The sequence below is a fragment of the Narcine bancroftii genome, chromosome 3, assembly GCF_036971445.1.
Source record: "Narcine bancroftii isolate sNarBan1 chromosome 3, sNarBan1.hap1, whole genome shotgun sequence".
Taxonomy (NCBI): Eukaryota; Metazoa; Chordata; class Chondrichthyes; order Torpediniformes; family Narcinidae; genus Narcine; species Narcine bancroftii.
The window spans coordinates 106,931,165-106,953,754 of NC_091471.1; the positions used below are offsets into that span (position 1 = coordinate 106,931,165).

At 42.5% G+C, this 22,590-nt stretch overlaps 1 long non-coding RNA gene across 1 annotated transcript in view; it reads left to right on the forward strand.

Moving 5' to 3' along the window:
• The window catches only part of LOC138756183 (uncharacterized), a 47,192-nt gene extending 25,531 nt beyond the window's left edge, over positions 1 to 21,661 (forward strand). The window contains exons 4-5 of the long non-coding RNA XR_011352834.1: positions 6,935 to 7,006; positions 21,543 to 21,661. This is a non-coding gene — a long non-coding RNA (uncharacterized lncRNA). The remainder of the gene's footprint in view (positions 1 to 6,934; positions 7,007 to 21,542) is intronic.
• Positions 21,662 to 22,590: the final 929 nt, after the last annotated feature.

Sequence of the window (22,590 nt, forward strand, 5' to 3'; positions counted from 1 at the left end):
TGCACTTAATATTAGAGGGGGAATTAAGTGGGTTAGGTAGGTTAAGTAATAAGTTAAAGTTTAATTCTGTTTTCTTGTTCAAATATAATTAAAACTACTTGTGTTTAAGTAACCCTGTGTTGTGGTGCATATCTATTACTACTGGTTTTTGGGGTCCTCTGGACTCTATAACAGTAGAAATGTCCGGGATCAGGAATGTTTATTCCTCAATATCCAAATCTGATAATTCAGATTATGTCATTGATAATTCAAATGATATGATTTATCTGTTATAAAGTCTTGAGATCCTTTTCTCTTCGTCATTCTTTTTATTTATTTTCTAATTTGTATATGGGAAGTGACGATGACTGGTCAGGAGATGTGTCAATCAGACATCTGCTTGAAGTCTCAGCTTTCACTTCAAAGATACAAATGGCTGCTTCTATATTTATACAATTTCAAATGAGTAAGGGGCAGAAAAACCCTCACTCTTAATATTACATCATTCTATATATGAAAAAAAAAGGATTCCAAGCCCTGGCACCTGGCTTTTTGGTGTTCATGTCAAAATAGAATGATGTTATGCAAACATTATCTTTGATTTTCCTTGTTTCTATCCTTTCGGTGCCTTTTCTCAAAGCAGTCTTGCAAGGTCATTTTTTTGCAGCTGTCTAACTGTTTTTCAGCAATTTTATGTCACACTAAAAGTTTGTCAGCCATCTTGTGTTAAAATCAAAAGTGTTAACATTGAGGTACAAGTCTAAAGCATTAAAATATGTGAGATATAAATCATTCTTTTACATGTCAGCACACCCTTTTTTTATATGAGGAGCCCAAAACTTTTCACAATACTCAAGTGAGGTCTCATCAGTGCCTTATAAAGCTTCAACATCACATTCCTGCTCTTCTATTCTATTCCTCTTGAAATGAATGCAAACAGTGCACTTGCCTTCTTCACCACTGACTCAACCTGAAAGTTTATCTTCTGGCTATCCTGCTCCTGGACTCTTTGCATAGGTCTCTTTGCATTTGGTTATTTTCAATTTTCTCCCCATTTAAAAACATAATCTTCCCATTTATTTTTTTTTCTACTAAAGTGCATGATTGGGCATTTTACAACATTGTATTTCATTTGCCACTTCTCTGCCCATACTCTCTGTCATTCTGCAGCCCCCCTCGACCACCCCCATTCCTCCACCTACCTTCAAAGCCAGTTATTCCATAATCCAAATCATTAATATACAACATAAAAATAATCTATACCAGAAACTGCCAAAATGTTTGACCTGGAAGTCAGCCTGAAGAAAACTGAGGTCCTCCATCAGCCAGCTCCCCACCATGACTACCATCCCCCCCACATCTCCATCGGGCACACAAAACTCAAAACGGTCAACCAGTTTACCTATCTCGGCTGCACCATTTCATCGGATGCAAGGATTGACAACGAGATAGACAACAGACTCGCCAAGGCAAATAGCGCCTTTGGAAGACTACACAAAAGAGTCTGGAAAAACAACCAACTGAAAAACCTCACAAAGATTAGCGTATACAGAGCCGTTGTCATACCCACACTCCTGTTCGGCTCCGAATCATGGGTCCTCTACCGGCATCACCTACGGCTCCTAGAACGCTTCCACCAGCGTTGTCTCCGCTCCATCCTCAACATTCATTGGAGTGACTTCATCCCTAACATCGAAGTACTCGAGATGGCAGAGGCCGACAGCATTGAATCCACGCTGCTGAAGATCCCACTGCGCTGGGCAGGTCACGTCTCCAGAATGGAGGTCCATCGCCTTCCCAAGATCGTGTTATATGGCGAGCTCTCCACTGGCCACCGTGACAGAGGTGCACCAAAGAAGAGGTACAAGGACTGCCTAAAGAAATCTCTTGGTGCCTGCCACATTGACCACCGCCAGTGGGCTGACATCGCCTCAAACCATGCATCTTGGCGCCTCACAGTTCGGCGGGCAGCAACCTCCTTTGAAGAAGACCGCAGAGCCCACCTCACTGACAAAAGACAAAGGAGGAAAAACCCAACACCCAACCCCAACCAACCAATTTTTTTCTGCAACCGCTGCAACCGTGCCTGCCTGTCCCGCATCGGACTTGTCAGCCACAAACGAGCTTGCAGCTGATGTGGACATTACCCCTCCATAAATCTTCATCCGTGAAGCCAAGCCAAAGAAGAAGAAGAGTAGAATGAGCGGCCAGCTGAAGTGGTAAATGTGGGCTCAATTTTAACACTTAAGAAAAATTTAGACGGGTACTTGGATGGGACGGGTATGGAGGGATATGGAATAGATACAGGTTAGTGAGACTAGAACTGAATAATAGTTTGGCACAGACTAGAAGGGCCAAAGGGCCTGTTTTCTGTGCTGTTATGCTCTATTTGTTCTATGGAAATTAAGGCAGAATTGCATAAGTTTAAAGAGGGAATTTTCCTCTCTACCCTGATGCAAGATCCTGCCAGAAATACTGGCAATTGCTTTGCTTCCTAGATACTGCTCAACCTGCTGTTGTCCTGCTCTGACAGTACATGAGATGATGTGGATCCAGATCCTTCCTGAGGCAGGTTAATTTGCTTCAAATCTGTCAAAACACTTTATCAAGGTAGACATCAGTGTCACTGGCCGGCAATCATTGAGGCTGGCCACCTTGCATCCCTTGGACACCGACCAGTATGATGGATATTCACTTGAAGTAGTCAGGGACCTCAAAATGAAGCAGCGAGAGGTTGAAAACATCTACAAAAAATGCACTATAGGTTAATGAGCTGGACTGCTCACAAAGCAAATTTTCTCACTGTACTTCAGTGCATGTGACAATAAACTTGAATTGAAACCAGCTTCTCTTTAAAATTTTACATAACCACTACATGCTCATGGACTCTGTAGAAATAGTGTCCTTGTCCTCAACAAAATTGGAGCAGCAACACTTAATACCTTGACCAGATGAGCTCTTCCTAAATTATCATTCTAGTATTAAAGGGCAGACCTACCGAGTCATTTATGAAGAATCAGCCAATGAAGCAAAGCATGAACATTTAAGGCACCCATGAATATTCAAGGATGATCCTATATAGGTCCATCTTTCAGGCAAGTATTTCTTCCCTCTTGTTGGGAGGCTTAACAATCCATGCCTAAGTGCCCAACATTAAAAGCAAAATATGGCATTTCTGGCATTGAATGCTAATTATCCACTTCCCACTCGCAGGGAAATTGTCAGTTGTCCCAGCATTTGCCTTAATAGCCCAGGGCAGGAGGTCATAAAAGTTAGAAAAAAAAGACTGCCATTACTTCATCACTTTTGGCAATCTTTCATATTCTTAGGATATATATTATGTGAATAAATAAGGACTATTACAGCATTAGGTAATTATGATGTCAATGAGGACTCTTCACAAAATACATAAATTATATATTCCTTTACTCCAATGTCAAGTCTAACTAGAAAATGTTCAAATTTTCAGCTGCCTAATTATTAATTTTACCTCAAACATATGAGCAAAGGTTCTGGCCACTGAAATTTATTCAAGAATTTAATGAGATGGTACGGATTGGTATCTCACTGAAGCTTCATTCATGGCTATTCTGCCAAACACTTCAATTCAATCACTGCTTCCTTCCCCAGCCACTGACAGGCCCCTCCTTCCAAACCAAGGGCTAATTGCTCACACTTAATTTCTGGGGATAACAGCAACACAATGAAAAGTCACCATAAGGCAGGTTTAGCTCACTCACTTAATATTAAGGGTTCCTCGGACATCATTATTTAGATATGAGGATTTACCCTGTGGCCTTTGCTCACATATACTTGAAAGTTTATCCCAATAGTTTAAGTATATACATAATGCAAAAAAAGAAATTGATTTTAAAAACTAGTGTCATTTTTCCACTAATATAATTCTAGCTGATTAACAAAGTTATTTTTGTCAGCATCTTATATGGTAGATGGAAATTCAAACTTCACATGCATCCATAAATGGAGTTACTAAGAGCAAAAAAAAAACTGCAGAAGGAAACAAACTGCTGGAGGAATGAAGCTGATTGAACAGCAGCTGTGTGTTGATGTTTCTGTTCAATATACAGGACCCTGATGCAGGAATTTGACCCAGAATATGGAAAGCATCCTGATACAAGGTCTTGACCTGAAACATTAACAATTCCTTTCCATCCGCTGATGCTGCTTAACTCGTTGAGTTCCTCCAGCAGCTCGATTTTTACTCCAAGTTTCAGCATCTGTAGTCTCATAAATAAGAAATACCGAAGATTCATCAATTTTTTTTCGTAACAGTACACAAAAGTGCTGGAGAAACTCAACAGGTCATGCAGCATCCAGAGGAAGTAAAGTTAGTCGATGTTTTGGGCTTGAGCCCTTTGTCAGGAATCTGGAAAAACAGGTGGACACTTCTAATAAAATGGTAGGAGATAGGAGGAGAGGAAAGGAGGGAGGATGGGAAGGGGGAGGAGCACAAGCCACAGGATAGAGTTAAAAGGTGGAAACATGTAGGAGGGGAGAAGAGAAAAGAGATGAAAAGTGATACGAGGAGAGGACACAGAGCTAAGAAAGATGGTTCTCTGATGGGAGAAGGACGGGAAGGGAATGAGTTCATGGAAATTAGAGGCCGAGGTTGATGCTGTCTGATTGGAGACTGCTAAGACAGGACGTGAGGTGTTTTGTCTCTTTCCACAGATGCTGCCTGACCTGATGAGTGTTTCCAGCATGTTCTGCTTTTGCATTAATTAGAACATAACACCAATCATTTCTAACTTTAGCCTGACAGAGTATTGTTTTACTTTCTTTTCATAAAGTCAGTCCACATTCAAGCAGTGCGTTTTAAAGCTAATTTGCATTCTTTTATCCCTTGTTCACTTGTTGATCATATGAGCAATTATGCAGCTTTCTTTTTGCTGAATGAAATTACAAAATGGTTTGGATCGTCAATTTCAGTTTTTTTGCAGTTCATGGCAAAGCACTGAAAAAAATTCATGTGAAATAAAGACTTGTTTTGGACTAGATGTGTGAACATTTATTTTCCTATTATGTTTTGCGAGAATACCTCAAGGGAGTCAGATTACTGAGAACTGTAAGCCGTACAGAACCATTGTCACAAAAAAGACAGATCAGTTCCATTACTAGTTTATGTCTCTTGCTGATAGTTTCGCTGAGTATCTAATATACATGTTGCATGCCTCATTGTTCTTCTGAAAAATATGCTGTCCTTACTGACATGCTTGATTATTTGAGCAATGCCTGTAGTGAAGATGAGCTACTGTCTTTTGGGGGATTAAGGACTCAGTGCATCTTGTAAATACTGCAGGATTAAACCATATGAGTGTGCCATGGAAGACAACTTCTGTACAGATTGTGTAGTAATTAGCCATAAGTACTTGACCTTTCTTATTTAATGTGTTTCCATTCATTGAATGAACTATTATTTTAAACCATAGAATGCTACAGCACAGAAAAGAGGCCATTTAGCCCTTCTAGTCTGTACCAACCATTGTTCAATTAGTCCCAATTACCTGCTCCCATTCCATAACCCTCCAGACCTCTCCCATCTACATATCTATCCAATTTATACTTAAAACTCATAATCAAGTCCACATCCACCACATCAGATGGCAGCTCATTCCACACTCCCACCACTGTCTGAGAGAAGAAGTTCCACCTAATGTTCCCGCTGAACCTTCCCCTTTCACCGTAAAGCCATATCCTTTCATATTTATCTCTCTTAATTTAAGTTGAAAGAGCCTGTTTGCATTTACTCTGTCTATACCACTCATAACTTTGTAAGCCTCTATAAAATCTCCTCTTATTCTTCTTTGTTCCAAGGAATAAAGTCCTAGCCTGTTTAATCCTTCCCTGTAATTCAACTCCTGAAGACCTGGCAACATCTTAGTAAATCTTCTCTGCACATTTTCAATCTTATTGATATCCTTCCTGGAGCTAGGTGTCCAGAACTGCACGCAATATTCCAAGTTTGGCCTCACCAATGTCTTTATTTTGAGAACAGAAACACAAAGTAAACATTTGAATGTTTTACATTAGAATTTTTGTCCAAGTGTCACAGTAATGACCTGTAGAGCTCGTCGAAATAACCAAAGACTTGTTGATCCAAACCAAGGCTTTTATTAGCAAAAGACAGGAGCTCTTCACAGGTGGCCGACCAGTCCGGAATGATCTGACCTGGCTAGGGACACAACCCTTTAAGGCCCAGACAGTAGGCGTGGCTAAGCTCTCAGCCAATCGCTGTAAGCACAGTCTAGATACTGTAACTATATACACTATATACATTGGTGATAGATCTGTGCTATCACATGACCATAGAGGAGTATTTTTTTTATTCTGTCCTTTGCTGAAAATAACTGAGTAGAATTTTTGTTTACCCCTTTTCTCCCAAAGTTATTAAGCAGCATTTTAGAAAGCATCTGCACGACGTTAACGAGCATGTAATGGTTCCAAATTACTGAGTGAGTAAATGTCCCTTAATTATACATAATTTGAAGGACATCAAATTTAAGAAATGTGACAGGATGATAACTTTTTGAGACAAGACCTTAAATTATAATGGGCATTCTGCATGGAAGCGCATCCACGTATGAGCCTAAGACTGGATTTTGGACCAGATGCAGATACTTGAATAGCACTGGATAATACATATTTTCAAAAGGTTTGCTTCCTGAAAAAGGGGGGATTACGATAGACAGCTTCAAGCTGAACACAAATGTAATTACAGATTTTCTGTAATTACAGAAGTTGGAGAAACATTAAATTAACTTTTATTGAATTTAGTAGGTTTCATGGCATAATGATGGTGACATATCGCATTAGTTCAACTGACCTAAAAATGTTTTGCCACTAATTTTCATTTGTGCTCAGCATCTGATGACTTTTGTGTCAGTGCCCAGCAATAGTCAGCCACCATTGATGGATTCCAGTTGTCTTGATACAGGTTTTCGATGATTGCAATGTCCTGGATGAAACCTTTCACCATGTTCATCTTTGACAGCACCAAGACCAGTAGGTAAGAAGTCCAAGGGTGAATGCAGAAAATTAATTTTCAATGACTTGTTGCTCTCCACTCGCAAGATCCAACATTCCCCAGATGCTACACACTCCATCTCCATCTCCTCCCCTCCCATCCCCTCCCTCTTCAGCACAGTGGAGTTCCCGCCACTAACTGAACCCTCACCTCGGCCTCACTACCACACACCGGACTCCCTAGGAGAGAATTCGGAGTCGAGACTCCAGCAACCATAGAGACAGAAGTCCGCCAACTCGCCAGTGAGTGTTCCACCGACCCAGAAAGCCTCCCCAGGGACCAGCTGCAGTGATGGCTACATGTCGGGGATCAGCTGTAGTTGGTGAGAATTAAGCATTAATTTAATGCTTAAAAAGCTTTCCCTTGTTGTTTGTTGTGGTTTAAACATTGATACAAGTGATTTGCTGATGCTACTAGGCTGTTTTTAAAAAGAGACAATTTATCTGAAAACAAAAATGCTTATTCAACATAGGCCCAGTCCTGACCATTTCAAATAATTGGTGTTGTACTGTAATTCAAAAAGGGTCCCCATAGTGTTTGAAAATTTAAATTCAAATTGGAAATTGAGTGTCTAATCTTCTCTAAATTTAAACATGACATAACATCACATAGCCATTGAGTATGAGTAGGCGAATCAACATCCTTCCATTTGAGCAACACCACCTGCCTAGCCATAAGAGAAATAAAGGCTGATGCTTGCAAGTCAGTTAAAATTGTGCCACTCTCTCCACCAATAACAAACAAGGCAGTTAAAACTTTAAAATGTTACTTTGATGATTTACTTCTACTCTTAATGATTTTTAAATATCTCCTAATTTCAGCAAGGAAATACAGTAGAGGGATTGGATTAATGAACATTTGAAAAGCAGAAAAGGAGGCAGGGAGATGCAGAGATATAGGGAAGGACTTCTAGAAGGAGCATTTTGAAGCTGAAGACAAGATTGTGAGAATCAGCAATTGTCAAGAGAGCTGGTTGGAAGGAGCCCAGATATTGTGCCTGTTTCTAGGGCAGGATGTAGATAATCTTCAAGACTAATTTTGAAAACGTTAAAAATGGGGCTTAACCAGGATAGAATATATCTCATCATGCACAAGGAAAAAGTTAGAACATGGGCGCCTGGTTTTGGATAACTTTAAATGAATGGAGCATAGAGCCAAGGAAATTGGCCAGAATTATCTTTCAATAATTGTCCGCAGGTAATATGAGCAAATCTAAGGGTATTGGTAGTAAATTAACTAAAGTGCTAAATAGAATTGGGCATGGTTAGAGTGTAGAATAACTGGGTTGATGTTGTTTCAGTGGAAATAAATTGCTGTACCTTCTTTGCATTTAAATCATGGAACACCCAATGTAAAAGTGGGGAGCAGATCAAAAGACAGATCACTGTCACCTTAAAGAGATTGGAGCTGGGGAATAGATAGTGACCATGCTGAGGTTGCCCACATCTCATAAAAAGGTTTAAACAAAATAAGATAGCCAGCAATGAGTTTCACCTTCAAACTGTGTGTGACATCGAATTTGAGTCATTTTCTCCTCATTTGCTCCAGGATGTTGGAAATATTCCCTGTGACAGTTGTCCAGGATGAACAACACTAGTGGTAAATGATAAATGGTGGTAAATGGTGTAGGGGGTTGTCATTCTGGAGGGCGAAATCATTTAGTAATTGAGGTCAAAGCTCTTCACCTTGTTATTTGTTGGATTTGAAAGATTTACTTGGTTCAATAGCTTCCCGCAAAACTCGTCTTCATTTATAAAAAATAATATAATAAATTATTTCAGGGACAGTTACAATCTCATTTTAATGCTGTTGGAGATTAAACTAACAGAATAATTTATACACAAACATGCAAGGGCAAATAGCTTGTGATTTCTGATGAATATTGTGGTTAAAAATGTAGAAACAGTGTTAGACGTTTGACTCTTCAGTCTTCCTCTGCCACTGAACAGGATTATGTATGATCCTCTATCATTACTGCATTCACATTCTTCAGACGCTTCATGATGCCTTCTGTGCCTAAAGGTCTGCCAACTTAATTATATTGAGTGCCTGGAATTCCACAGTCATTTGTACTCAAAGAATTCCACTGTCTGGGAGAAGAAAGTCCTGAACATTTTCCCCCATACCCTGACATTGTGACGCCCGGTTCTGGTACCTACACCACAGTCAGAGAAAGCATCATCCCTGCATCTAGTAATTCTCAACCTTTAAGAATGTATTGACCAACCTGATCTTGTTCCAAGCAATCCTCATTCTATGAATTATGAAGAGAATTGTTGCAGTTCTAAATGAAGCCAGTCATCCCATCAAGTTTATGCTGCCTCCTTGTTGAGCAATTCAATCCATCCCATTGCCTTGTTCTTTCCCCTTGATACTTCAAATCATTTTGCCTCCAATAGCTATTCAGTTCACATTTCACAAGATCACAAGATAAAGGAACAGAAGTAGGCCATTAGGCCCAGAGTCTGCTCTTCAATTCCACCCTGATCTAAACTTTTCTCACATCACTTCCAAGTTCCGGCCTTTTCCCCATATCCCTTGATACCCTGACTAATTAGATATCTTATCAATCTCCTCCTTAAACTCCTCCAATATCTGGCCTCCACAGATATATGTGGCAATTAATTCCACAAATCCACAACCCTCTGAATAAAAAAAATTCTCCTCATCTCTGCTTTAAATGGGTACCTTTTATTCTAAGACTGTGCCCTCTTGTCCTGGATTCACCCACCAAGGGAAACATCTTATTCATATCTACTCTGTTCAATTCTTCCAGCATTCAAAATGTTTCCATGAGATCCCCTTTCTATACTCTAATAATACAGTTCAAGAATACAGATAAACGGTCCTCATATGTTAGCCCTTCCAATCCGGGAATTGTCCTGGTAAATCTTCTCTGTACTCTCTCCAACATCATTACATCCCTTCTAAGATAAGGACCCTAAAACTCCACACAGTCCTCCAAATGAGATCTCACCAGGGCCCCATAGAGCCTCATCAACACCTCTTTATTCTTATATACTATTCCTCTTGAAATGAATGCGAACATAGCATTCGCTTTCTTTATTGCCAATCCAACCTGGTGGTTAACCTTTAGGAGGACCCTCAAGACAGTTTGCACTTCCGAATTTTGATTTTTCTCCCCATCCAAATAAAAATCTGCTTGTTTATTTCCTCTTCCAAAATGTACAAACCTACATTTCTCAACATAGTATCTCATCTGCCATTTCTTTTTCCATCCTCCTAAGCTGTCCAAGTCTCTCTGAAACTTTTCGGTTTCTTTCACACTTCCTACTCGACTACCTATCTTGGTGTCATCTGCAAACGTAGCCACAAAATCATTCAATCCATAATCTAAGTCATCAATATACATTGTAAAAAGAAGCGGCCCTAACACCAGCGCCTGATTTATTATTTTTCCATTATCTTCAAAAGCTTCTAACTGTGGAATTTTATGCATCAAATTATTTTTCCATCTCTTGTTTTACCTAACAGTTTAAATCTGTGTCCCTGATCCTTGAATCATCTATTCACAGGAATGGGTTCTTATCTAAACCAATCCATGATGTTCCACACATCTATCCAACCTCCTCTTCATGTTTCTCGTTCTAAAGAGTGCAAAATGATCAGGACCGGACTTGTGTTCAAGTCCTGCAGTGTCTATAAGGAGTTTGTATCTTCTCCCTGTGTCTGCATAGGTTTTCTCCGGGGCTCCAGTTTCCTTCCACCCTTCAAAACCTACGGGGAGTGTAGATTAATGGGGTGTAAATTTGGCGGCACTGACTCGTGATCCAAAATGGCCTGTTACTGTGCTGTATGTCTAAATTTAAATTTAAAGTACAGATTTCAATGTTCAAAGTTCAGATTTATTGTCAGAGTACATACATGACATCATATACAACACTGAGATATTTTTTTCCTGTGGGCGAGGAAGAATTACTACTTATTGATAGTTCAAAAATTTTACCTGTAAACAAATAAAGAAATGTAAACAAACTGACTGTGCAATACAGAGTGAAAAAAATCAATAGAATGCGAAAGGAAGTGTCCTTAAATGAGTCCTTGATTGAGTTTGTTGTTGAGGAGTCTGATGGTGGAGGGGTAGCAACTGTTTCTCAACCTGGTAATGTGAGTCCTGTGGCACCTAGACCTCTTCCCTGATGACAACAGCGAGAACATAGGGGGCTGGATGGTGTGAGTCCTCTGATGGTAGTTTTTCTGCAGATATTGTCAATGGATTCTCCACATTCCTAACTTCTCCAATTTCAGTAATAGTGCCAAGTAATGTGCTTGACTCTGGTTTAAAAACTCCCTTTACCAATTTTTATCCTCTTTATTTCACAATATTTGCACGGTAGGAAGGGTTGGCTTGCAAGTTGGTGCAACGTCTTTGCAGCGCCAGTGATGGGACTGGGATTCGAATCCCGCACTGTCTGTAAGGAGTTGATTCGTTCTCACCATGTCTGTGTGGATTTTCCCTGGGGGCTCAGATTTCCTCCCACTTTTCAAAACATACCGGGGGTGTAGGTTAATTGGGTGTAAATTTGGCAGCATGGACTCATGGACCGAAATGGCCTGTTAGTGTGCTGAATGTCAGAAAAAAAATCAAGATTCCTGTTACACTATGGCTTCTAAAAGATTTTTAAATTAAGGGATTCTCATGAGAGTTTGGTTGGCAAAAACAGAGACCATGAAAACCCCCTGGCATATGATTACTTCTGTTGAACATGGATTATGCTTGCCAGAAAACTCTACAATATATCCGGGCAACTCTTTAGAGTCTGAGGCAGGTTGCTTATCATGCATGGAAACAACTTGCCCATTGTTGGGCACTATCAGTAACCCCAATAATCTCAATGACAAAGACTTGAGGGGAACAATAGGCTTTATTGCACAAAAGATGTGAGCTGGCCTGGATCCAGACAAGGGAAGTGCAGGGAAGGGAAAGGTGGCCCGACTTTTATGGCCTGGGTCCCAGGTTAAGAGTGTCATCAGGGGGTGGACCAGCCCGAGCCAATTAGAATACACAATTCATACCATTACATTCACCCCCTCTTCTTAAACACAAACCCCCCTCTCTTTTACACAATGAGAGGGGGGGGGGGGGGAGAGAGAGAGAGAGAGAGAGAGAGAGAGAGAGAGAGAGAGAGAGAGAGAGAGAGAGAGAGAGAATTCCTAGAGGTTTAGCCGCACTGGTGACTTCCTTCTTCTGTGGGACTGCCGGAGGGCAGGCATGTCTGAGCTTTGCTGTTTGGGAGAGGGACAGGGGAGGGAGCAGTCTGGGTCAGGGTGATGCTTGAGGACTTCCAGGAGGAAGGGGAATTTGATGCCTCCCGGAGGACCGATTCCTGGAGAGGAGAGCTGGGTGGCTCGGCCTCCAGTATTGGGGTGGTGTGCTCCGCGGAGTGGGCTGAGGCCGGCGGTGCGGCTTCGGGATCCTCGGCCCGCCCGAGGTCTCAGATAGGCACAATGTCCTTGTGGATTTAGGCATTCCTATTTGTAGTGGTTAGGGGGCCCTTGAAATTCAAAGGGGGGGGGGGGTGGCCTTGATGAGGTGTGCCTTCTCGGTCCGGTAGAACAACGGCTTACATTCAGCGCAGATCTGGCAGCGTCTGGTCGTGGACCAGACGTCCTCCATGGAGTACGGGAGGTTCTGAGTCTTGTCGAAGTGGTACAACCTCGTGACTCAGGGGTGGCATAAACTGTTGTGGAGGGTCTGGAGACGGTCAAGATGCACACTGGTGCACGTCCCCCAGAATAGGGTGTCTGGCGGATCATTGAGTTTACCTGGTCGGTAAAAGATGTCGAAATTATAGATGGAGAGCTCGATCCTCCTCCTAAGAATCTTGTCATTCTTGATTTTACCTCACTGTTTAGTATTAAACATGAAGGCCACGGCCCTTTGGTTTGTCAGCAAGATAAAACGTTTACCGGCCAGGTAATGTCGCCAGTGGCTCACCGCCTCAATGATCACCTAGGCCTCCTTCTCGACCGAGGAGTGACACACCTTGGGACCGTACAGGGTGCGGGAGATAAAAGCTACTGGTCTGCCTGCCTGGTTAAGAGTGGTGGCCAGTGCAAAATTGGAGGCATCGCTCGCTACCTGAAATGGGATGGAATCGTCCACAGCACGCATCGTGGCCCTTACGATGTCTCTTTGTATCTGAAAGAATGCAACTTGGCCTTCCGCCGATAACAGGAAAGCTGTGGACTTAATCAAGGGGTGGGCTTTATCGGCGTAATTGGGCACCCATTGGGCATAATAGGAAAACAACCTCAGGCTCTTTTCAGCGCCTTTAGGGCGTTTGGACTGGGAGCTCCAGAAGGGGTCGCATGAGGTCAGGGTCCGGGGCAATGACACCATGTGCCACAACACAACCAAGAAGGGCCAGACGACCTGTGTTGAACATACATTTGTGCTTATTGTATGTCAAGTTGAAAGACTTCCGTACGCAAGAACTTAGCAAGGTTCGCGTCGTGATCCCTTTGGTTGTAGCCACAGATGGTGACATTGTCGAGATATGGGAACGTCGTCGTCAGCTTGTGCTCCTCCACCATTCGATCCATGACCCTCTGAAAAGCAGAGACACCGTTAGTAACACCAAAGGTGACCCACAGGAAGTGAAAAAGTCTGCCATCAGCCTCAAAACTCATGTAGAGCCAGTTGCTCAGGCAACTGAGGTCAATGGTCAAGAAGACTCTGTATTGTGTGACCTTATGGACCATGTCATCTATCCGGGGCAGAGGGTAAGCATCCAACTGGGTGAAGCAGTTGATGGTTTGACTATAATCATTTACCATCCGGGGCTTGCCTGTCCCTCTGAACATGAGGACCTGCGCCCTCCAGGGGCTGGAGCTGGGGGCTATGATCCACTCTGCCAAGAGTCACTGAACCTCAGTCTGGATGAATGTCATATCTTCTGTGCTCTAGCACCTACTCTTGGTGGCTATGGGTTTACAGTCCGGGGTGAGGTTTTCAAATAGTGACGGAGGGGCCACCCGCAGTGTGGTGAGGCTGCAGAACAATGCAGAAGGCTGGGTGCTCGATTGGGGGGGGGGGGGGGGTCCATAAGTTGCGGGTTATAAATGGTGAGTGGAGGTAGCGGCCCCCCAAACACCATCATCACACTCCTAAACTGACTCTGGAAGTCGAGGCCCAGGAGGAGCAACGCACCAAGCTAGGGCATGACCAACAATAAGAAGTCTTTATAAAACTTTCCCCCTCCCCCACCACCATCAGAGATGCCACACAGTATCCCCGGATACAAGTACACTGATCTTTTTCCGCCATCAACACTGACCCAGTCATCGGCCAAATGGAGATCGAGAGTCTACGGGCCACCTCAGGGTGGATAAAACTTTCGGCACTGGCACTATCGAAGAGGCAGTTCGATTTGTGTCCATTCACCTCAATTTGCATCATGGAGTTTGTGATCGGGTGAGGGCTGACTTGGTCCAAGGTGATTGACGACAGGATAGGTGCACCGTCTTCATCGTCAGAAGGGAAGCCCGAAGCCCAAGATGGCGACCTCCATGTTGACTACACTGCCAACGTGGTGAAGAAGATGGAAGTGGCGTCATCAGGGGCAGAAGTGATGTCATTGGTGAGGATCACTGCTGTGCAGAGGACTACAACAAGAGCGGGTAAAATGGCGCTTGCCTTATTGCGCACATGGCCGGCACCGGAAGCTCCTCAGCCAAACACGCCATGCTGCTCTAGGACGGGGCCCTGGACCTGCAGACACGTTGATAGTGGTCCTTTTTCCCACAGCCCGAGCGGATAGTTCCTTTCACGGGGCAGCAACGTTGCGGGTGTCTTGCCTCTCCACAGAAGTTGCACCTCAATGATCCTAGTGCTATTGCAGCCGCAGTCAGGTCGGTCATCCCCAACGCTGATTCCCAGGATGGAGGCCCTTGTGGTGGCACTTACTGGGTAGGCCCGCTTCTGCCAGTGATCGACTCTGCATGGCGCTGGGCTGAGTCTATTGTTCTGGCCAGTTGGATCGCCTGTTTCAGTGGGAATTGATCCTCCTCGAGGAAACGTTCTCGGATATAGTCCGACCTCAATCCTGACACATTAGCATTCCGGACCAGGTCTCCATGCACTGGGCCTTTGGCACAGATACCGTGAGGTTCTCCAAGCAGTCTTTTCCCAGTGTGATCAGAGCTCAGATGAACTCTTCAACTGACTCACCAGGCTGCTGTTTTCTAGATGCCAGGAGATAACAGGAAAAGACCTCATTGGTCTTGGGCTTGTATAGCGCCCATAGTTCAGCCATCACCTCTGAGTAGGTCATGCTGCTTCGGATGGCCTGGAAAGTCTCTGGCTGACTCTTGCATGTAGGTCCTTTAACCTCTTTTCATTTGAATCGATCATTCCAGCAACAACCTCCGGGAAGTTGTTAAAGCAGTTGACCCTCTGCTCGAAGAGCTCCGATGCACCCGAGACTTGAGGATCCACTTCTAGCTGATCAGAGCGCAGCAGCTTCTCCATTACTGGAGACATTAAAATTTTTGTGCAATAATTTGTTGGGCACTATCAATAGCCCCAATGACAAAGACTTGAGGAGAACGGTAGACTTTATTGCACAAAAGTCTTGAGCTAGCCAGGATCCAGACAAGGGAAGTGCAGGGAAGGGAAAGTTGGCCCGACCTTTATGGCCTGGGTCCCAGGGGAGGAGTCCAGGTAAGAATGTCATCAGGGGGTGGGCCAGCCCGAGCCAATTAGCATATACAATCCATACCATTACATCCATGTATGGATATTAGACACTGGCCAACTTCCAAGCACAACCATCTAGTCATCCCAGTACTCATATAAGAACTTCCTGTGGAAATCTGACAGAGAATCCTGTCCACAGAAAACTGGGCAAGCACAACTATTCTCAATAAAATTAATAATTGCCAAGAGAAAGGCAAGTCATTTTTTCATTGTTGTTATCAGTTTCAATGTCTAAGAATTGGGTTTTACCTTTTTAGTACTACTAACACATTCTTTAAAAAAAGTGAAAGTTTCCAAAAGTTCATTGGACACATACTGCTAATTTAAACTGGAATTAAACACTGAAATGTGACCTATGTAATTTCCCAAAAGATCTGTGTGAAGTGTTCTTAAGAATAAAAATGACATGAGAAAGGCTGCCATAGAGATGAATGAAAATGCAGGGTGAGGTGTGGTGAGGACAGGAGGAAGGGTGATCTTCTGCTTGCCATCACCTGCCTCAATCAAATTCAATGTGGTAAGTGTTCCCACAGCACTGATGTGTTGATTGGCGAAGCCAAGATTGGAGCAGTCAGTTCTGCTATTCATTATCCCACCATTGATGGAACAGTCAGCGAAGAACTGTTAGATATCCTGTATGGCTGACATCAGTGTCAGAATTCAACTGATGCTGATCTCCCTTAAGATCTCAATGTTATTTGTTCCTTTTCTTCTGACTATTCAAGTAAAGTCATTTATTGTCATTTGATTGTACAAGTGCAACCCGACGAAACAACATTTTCTGGTCCTCGGTGCAAAACACACAGACATACAACCAGGCATAACACGCATACAGACAAGCAATATATATCCAGGACAAGTATTAATCTATACAAATAAATAAATAATATTGTTTCATGAATATGAGAATCTCAGATGGTTTGAGTGAGCAGTTCCTTTGGTTGTTCACCATTCTCTCTGCCTGTGGGAAGAAGCTGTTCCTCATTTAGGTGGTGCTTGCTCTGATACCCTGTATCTCTTTCCCGATGGGAGCAGCTGAAAGATACTGTTTGGTGGAAGGGGCACTCAATGATTTTGCACACCCTCTTCAGTCAACAATCCTGGAAGATCACGTCGATGAGGGGTGGGGGAAGGGGGGATGGGAGAATCTATTGATCCTCTCTGCCACTCTTATATTCCTGTGGATTGACCACTGACCTCTGATTCATTACTCTGTAGCAAGCACTGTGATGTAGCCAGTCAGGATGCTCTTGATATAGTGCTCCCATAGATTGATATAATGGTAGCAGATTGATATAATGGTAAATAGTAACCTTGGCCTCTGCAGTCTTCTCAGGAGGTGCAGTCACTGTTATGACTTTCTGACAAGTGAGGAAATGTTGAGGGCCCACAATTCCAAGGAACTTGGTGCTCTCCACTCTCTCTGTTACAGAATTGTTGGTGTGCAGTGGAGGGTGGTTTTTCCTGGTCCTCCTGGTGTCCATGATCATCTCCTTCATCTTGTCCAGGTTGTTACTCTTGCACCATTTCACAATATTTTTCACCTCTTCTCTGTAGTGCGACTCATCTTTGTGGTTGTTAAGGCTGACTACTGTAGTGTCATCTGCAAAATTGATGAAACTGTTGGAGCTGGATCTGGCGATGCAGTTGTTGGTCAGTAGCATGGACAGAGTGGGCTGAGCACACAGCTCTAAGGTGTGCCAGTGCTCAGTGTGACAGTACTCGAAGTTCTGTTAAGGACCTGGATAGACTGTGCTCTTTTGTTAGGAAGTCCAGTTACAGAGAGGAGTGTTGAGTCCTAGTGAGGACAGCTTCTCCACCAGGCTCTGGGAATGATTGAATTAAATGCTGAGCTGATTTCAATGAACAGCAGCCTGATGTATGAGGCATCGCTCGCCAGGTTGATCAAGCTCGAGTGAAGGGTCAAGGCTATAGAATCTTCTGTGGAATTGTTTCATCTTTAGGTGAATTGAATTAGGTCCAGCATCTCTGGGAGGTGTGCTTGATGTGTTCTGTCACCAGATGCTCAAAACATTTCATAATGGTGGAGGTCACTGCCACAGGACAGTAGTCAATTAGGCCTGTTAATATTACCCTCTTGGGTATTGGGATGATAGTATCTGTCTTGAACCCTGCAGAAACAATGGACCGTTGCAGTGAGGTATTGAAGATGTCTGTGAAGACCTCCATCAATTGGTCAGTCCAATCCTTCAGTACCCAACAAAGTATGTAGTCTGGTCCTGCTTCTTTGTGTGGGTTGACCTTGACTAGGGTTCTTCTTACCTCAGACGTGGCTATGCAGGGGGCCCATTCATCAGGGGGACAGAAAGCAGTTCTTCTCATCAGGTGTTCAGTCTGTCTGGAAAGGAGAAGTCATTATCCTTAACCCACAAGATTGGCTTGTGATCCAATATAGTCTTGATGCCTTGCTACGAGTGCCCTGATGGTGTCCCACAGCTGTCTGTGGATCTTCTGTCCCCACTTTACCTTCCAGATTACATGCAAGAGTTCAGCCCTGGCTGATCTGACTGCCATCTTATCCCCTGTAATGAAGGCAGCATCTCAAGCTCTGAGAGGGCACCAGAACTCTGCATCTATCCATGGTTTCTGATTAGCCTTAGTTGTGAAGCATTTGATGCCAGTGACATCCTCAATGCACTTGCTGATGTAGCCAATCACTGAGCTTGTGTTTTACATGTCTGTTGTAGGTGGCCACCTCCATGAAGCAGCTCCAGTCCATTTACGGAAGGTCAAATATTGCACCAAGGAGCTTCAATTTATGTTGGCTCGAAAAGAATATAATGCATGCCTTGTGATGTATTTGGCTACGCAACTGATGCCAATAGGCCTTCAGGCAATATTGCATGAAATGTTATTGGCATTTCCTCGATGTACATAATTTCAATCAAAATGTTTTCTAGCGCAATTTAACTTAATTTAATGCTGGGTTTCCATTGAAAATTAGGTGCTGGCACCCCAAATCACAGGCAATAAAATATTTAACTGCTTTTTACAACATTAACTGTGAAGACAAAGATTTCTCTAGATATTTTAATTTTTATGTTGTTGGATTGTATTCATGAGTTGCTTTGACAACACGGGAGGCTTGGGGCTGTCTTAGCAGTAGTCAAAAGTGTCCAGTGCAGTGCAAAAGAATGTATCTGCCAAATGCTTGCATTCCACTAAGTGCTGGGAACTGGACTTCCAGTGGATTAGCAAACCTGGATCCATGTTATAATGTACACTCTGTCCCTTGCTCCAGGCAGTCTGTGAATTTGGGACAATCGGAAACTGTCCCGTTATGGGGTGAGAGATGAAGTGATCCATGTAAGTCCATAGATGCTGTAATTGTAGTCAAAACACAGAAATGCTGGAGGAACTCAGCCAGTCTCGCAGCATCCATAGGAGGTAAAGATGTATTACTGATGATTCAGGCCAAAGCCCTTCCTCAAGGTATGGGTGAAAAAAGACAGGTGTTTAAAGGTTGGGGCAAAACAGGAGGAAGAATGGGAGAGGGTCGAGTACAGACCATTTGACAAAAGGTGTTAATTGGATATGATGAGGAAAGGAAAGAATTGATTTTTATTCTGAAAGGAAGATAGAGAGAGAGAGCTAGAGGAAAGGAAACAGGGAAAAGAAGATGTGGAGTTTCTAGCAGAATCCAGAGAAGACGTAATGCCGTCAGGCTGGAGGGTGCCCAGATGGAAGATGTGGGGTTATGCCTCAAATTTGTGGGTGGTCTCAGTATGGCAGTGCATGGAGAGACATGTCAGCAAAGGAATGGGGTGGAGAATTGAAGTGGGTGGCCATTGGGAGATCCACGCTGTTGGGATGTGATATATGTGGTATGATATGCCTACTGCAATGTAGGTCCACCTTGGAGCAATGACCTGATTCCACAATGATTTTCTTTGCGAAGAGAACACATTTAAATAAAAAAAGAAGCTTTCCACAATCCTTGCTTGAAACAGCAAATCAGATTTCAGATTTATTGTCAGAGTAAGGCTCTATGGTTCTATGACATCACATACAACTCTAAGATTCTTATCCTGCAGGTGAGGCAGAATTACCAATTATTTGTAGTGCAAACAAAATGTACGCAACATACACGTAAACAAATAAGGAAATGTAAACAAACTGACTGTGCAACACAGAGAGGAAAGAAATCAATAATGTGCAAAAGTAAGGTCCTTAAATTAGTCCCTGATTGAGTTGTTGTTGAGGATTCTGATGGTGGATGGGTAGCAGCTGTTCCTGAACCTGGTGGTGCGAGTCTTGTTGCATTTATACCTTTTTCCCGATGGTAGCGGTGAGAACAAGGTGTATACTGGGTGGTTATGATCCTTGTAGATTGCTGCTGCAATCTGATGGCAGCATTCCCTGTAGATATTCTCGATGGTCAGGAGGATTTTTGCCTCGGATGTCCTGGGATGTGTCCACTACATTTTTCAGGGATTGGGTATTGGTGTCCCCATACAAGACCATGATGCAGCTGGTCAACACACTTTCCACCACACATCTCTAGACATTTTCCCTACTTTCCGATGTCATTCCAAACCTCAGCAAACTTCTGAGGCAAAAGAAGTGCTGACATTTGCTCTTCAGGATGTCATTAGTGTGTTGGATCCAGGAAAGATCCTCTGAAAAGTTGACTCCCAAGAACTTAAATTTATTCACCCTCTCCACCTATGGATCCTGCCAATGATCACTGGATTGTTCACCTCTTGTTTTTCCCTTCCTGAAATCAATGATCGGCTCCTTGGTTTTGGTATGTGTAATTCTGTGATTTTATGATTTCACCAGACCAGTCTGAGGCCCAAACACTGAAATATTTGGCACTGCAAGAAGTCATATCCAGCCACTAGAGTTGCTCCCTCAATTGGAATTAGTCCAATGGGGAGGTCGGCATCAAGAACTGACGCACATATGTGTGACCAGGAAATATTTCTGGTCCATGTCATATTTCATTCTGTCTTGAAAGACTCCTCCTGGATTTGCAATGCATGTACATCAAACACATGCAGTATTATCAAGGGGAATGATTTTATATAGACAAGGGATACATTTTTAGGCAGAGAAATCTACTGCTCAGAATGACGTGAAAAATAATTACCAGCGAAAAAATGGAACCTATGATGCCAACTGGGACCATCAAGGTCAGTCAGTCTCTCAGATTTCCTCATGCTCATTGATAACTATTTTTTTTAAACCATCACTCCAGATATTCATCCTAACAGATATCTACAACGATAGACATTTGGGAGATTGAAACCCTCTGTCCTCTTCTAAAAGCAAGAGATTTAGTTGAGAGGATGATGTGAACAAGGAAGAAAATCAAAATAGAATACTTACAAATCCTATTCAGTATACAGTACAATCCCTGGTGTATGGTATTCAAGCAACCGGCAGCCTTAAATAACCGGCAAAACAAATTGAGGAAAATAAATTTGAAAAATAAATAAAGAATAAAATAATTGGTAAAAAGTGCATATGTTAAAAATTGTGAAAATAAATGTTCTCTGAAGTAACACATAAATCTTTGGTGAAGATGGGAGCAAATAATCAGCCAGTGAAACGCCTTGGTTGTGCTTTTCTCAGAGCAGCTGTTTGAATAAAGTTGTGTGGAACAGCAATGCTGTCACCCAGGATGACACTGGTTGATGCCACTCGCTGCAGGGGGTGACTCTCTTAAAGAGTTTCCTTATCCCTCCTTAGTAAGAGTTGGCTCTGTCAGAGGCTTTACCTGAAAACTTTGGGGAGGGGGTTTAATTACCAATGTTACTGTTTGTCTTTCAGGCGGCTTCACAGAGGGCGTGGAACCTACAGATGCAGCGATGGGTAAAGGTTTTCAAAGAATATGACTGAAAATAAAGTTTAATGCTTTAAGATTTACATATTCATGCAAGTGAACTTTGTTCAGTGTAAGTACAGTACAGTACTTTTGTCTTTTAACCTGTTTTTTCTTAATGTAGGTCTATTAGTTGGGAATTTTAAGAGAAGTCTCAAGCAAACGGAAAATACACTTACTGGCATCTAACAATCCCCATAGGTGCTGGATACCAGGTGTTTTACTGTATTTGGCTTTCTGTAGCGAATGGGGCTGAGGTATTTGATGGTAAGTGAGGTTAATCACAGACATGGGCCAGAATTAAGAAACAGTAATGGATATTTACTTTGAAAGCTGAGGTCAAGACATTGGTTCTATTTCTGGAGTTGAGCAGATGGTTTGCGCACTTCATCAAACTTTCATGCAGCATCCAGTGTATATCTTGTGATTGGGAGGTGATTCAACTCATTGTATATTTCCTTGCACAAGTCATTCAGTCGAGTGAAGGAAAAAATTGAACGAAAACAATGAGAAGCTAACCCCAGAACTAAATAAAATTATTCACAGCGCAATGAAAAGTTATTTTCTACACAATAACATTAGGTTAATTAACATTAATTTATGAGCAATAACTGATACCAAATAATGAATAATTTACAATAATTTTACAAATAGAATGAACTTGCCAGTTCCCATGAGAAATCAGAATGTTCTGTTGTATAATTCTGTGTTTTTTCAGTGGTCTTCCTTGACACAACAGTGGTTCTAATAAGTATATAGTCATTGTATTTTTTACAGTCAGTCCCATAAGTTCTTGAAATAAAATTTCAAAGGGTATGAGGCAAGGTTTTATTGAACATTCTTTACCAACTGCCCAAGCTGGCAATGAAAATTAACATCACTATTTCAGTGAGAAATATTTCAATCTGTCTCCACATGTTGTGACCAGCTTAGAAGAATCCTGCCATCACTACACCTCATTTGAAGATACAAGCAGTGCTTGGAGAAATATCAAAC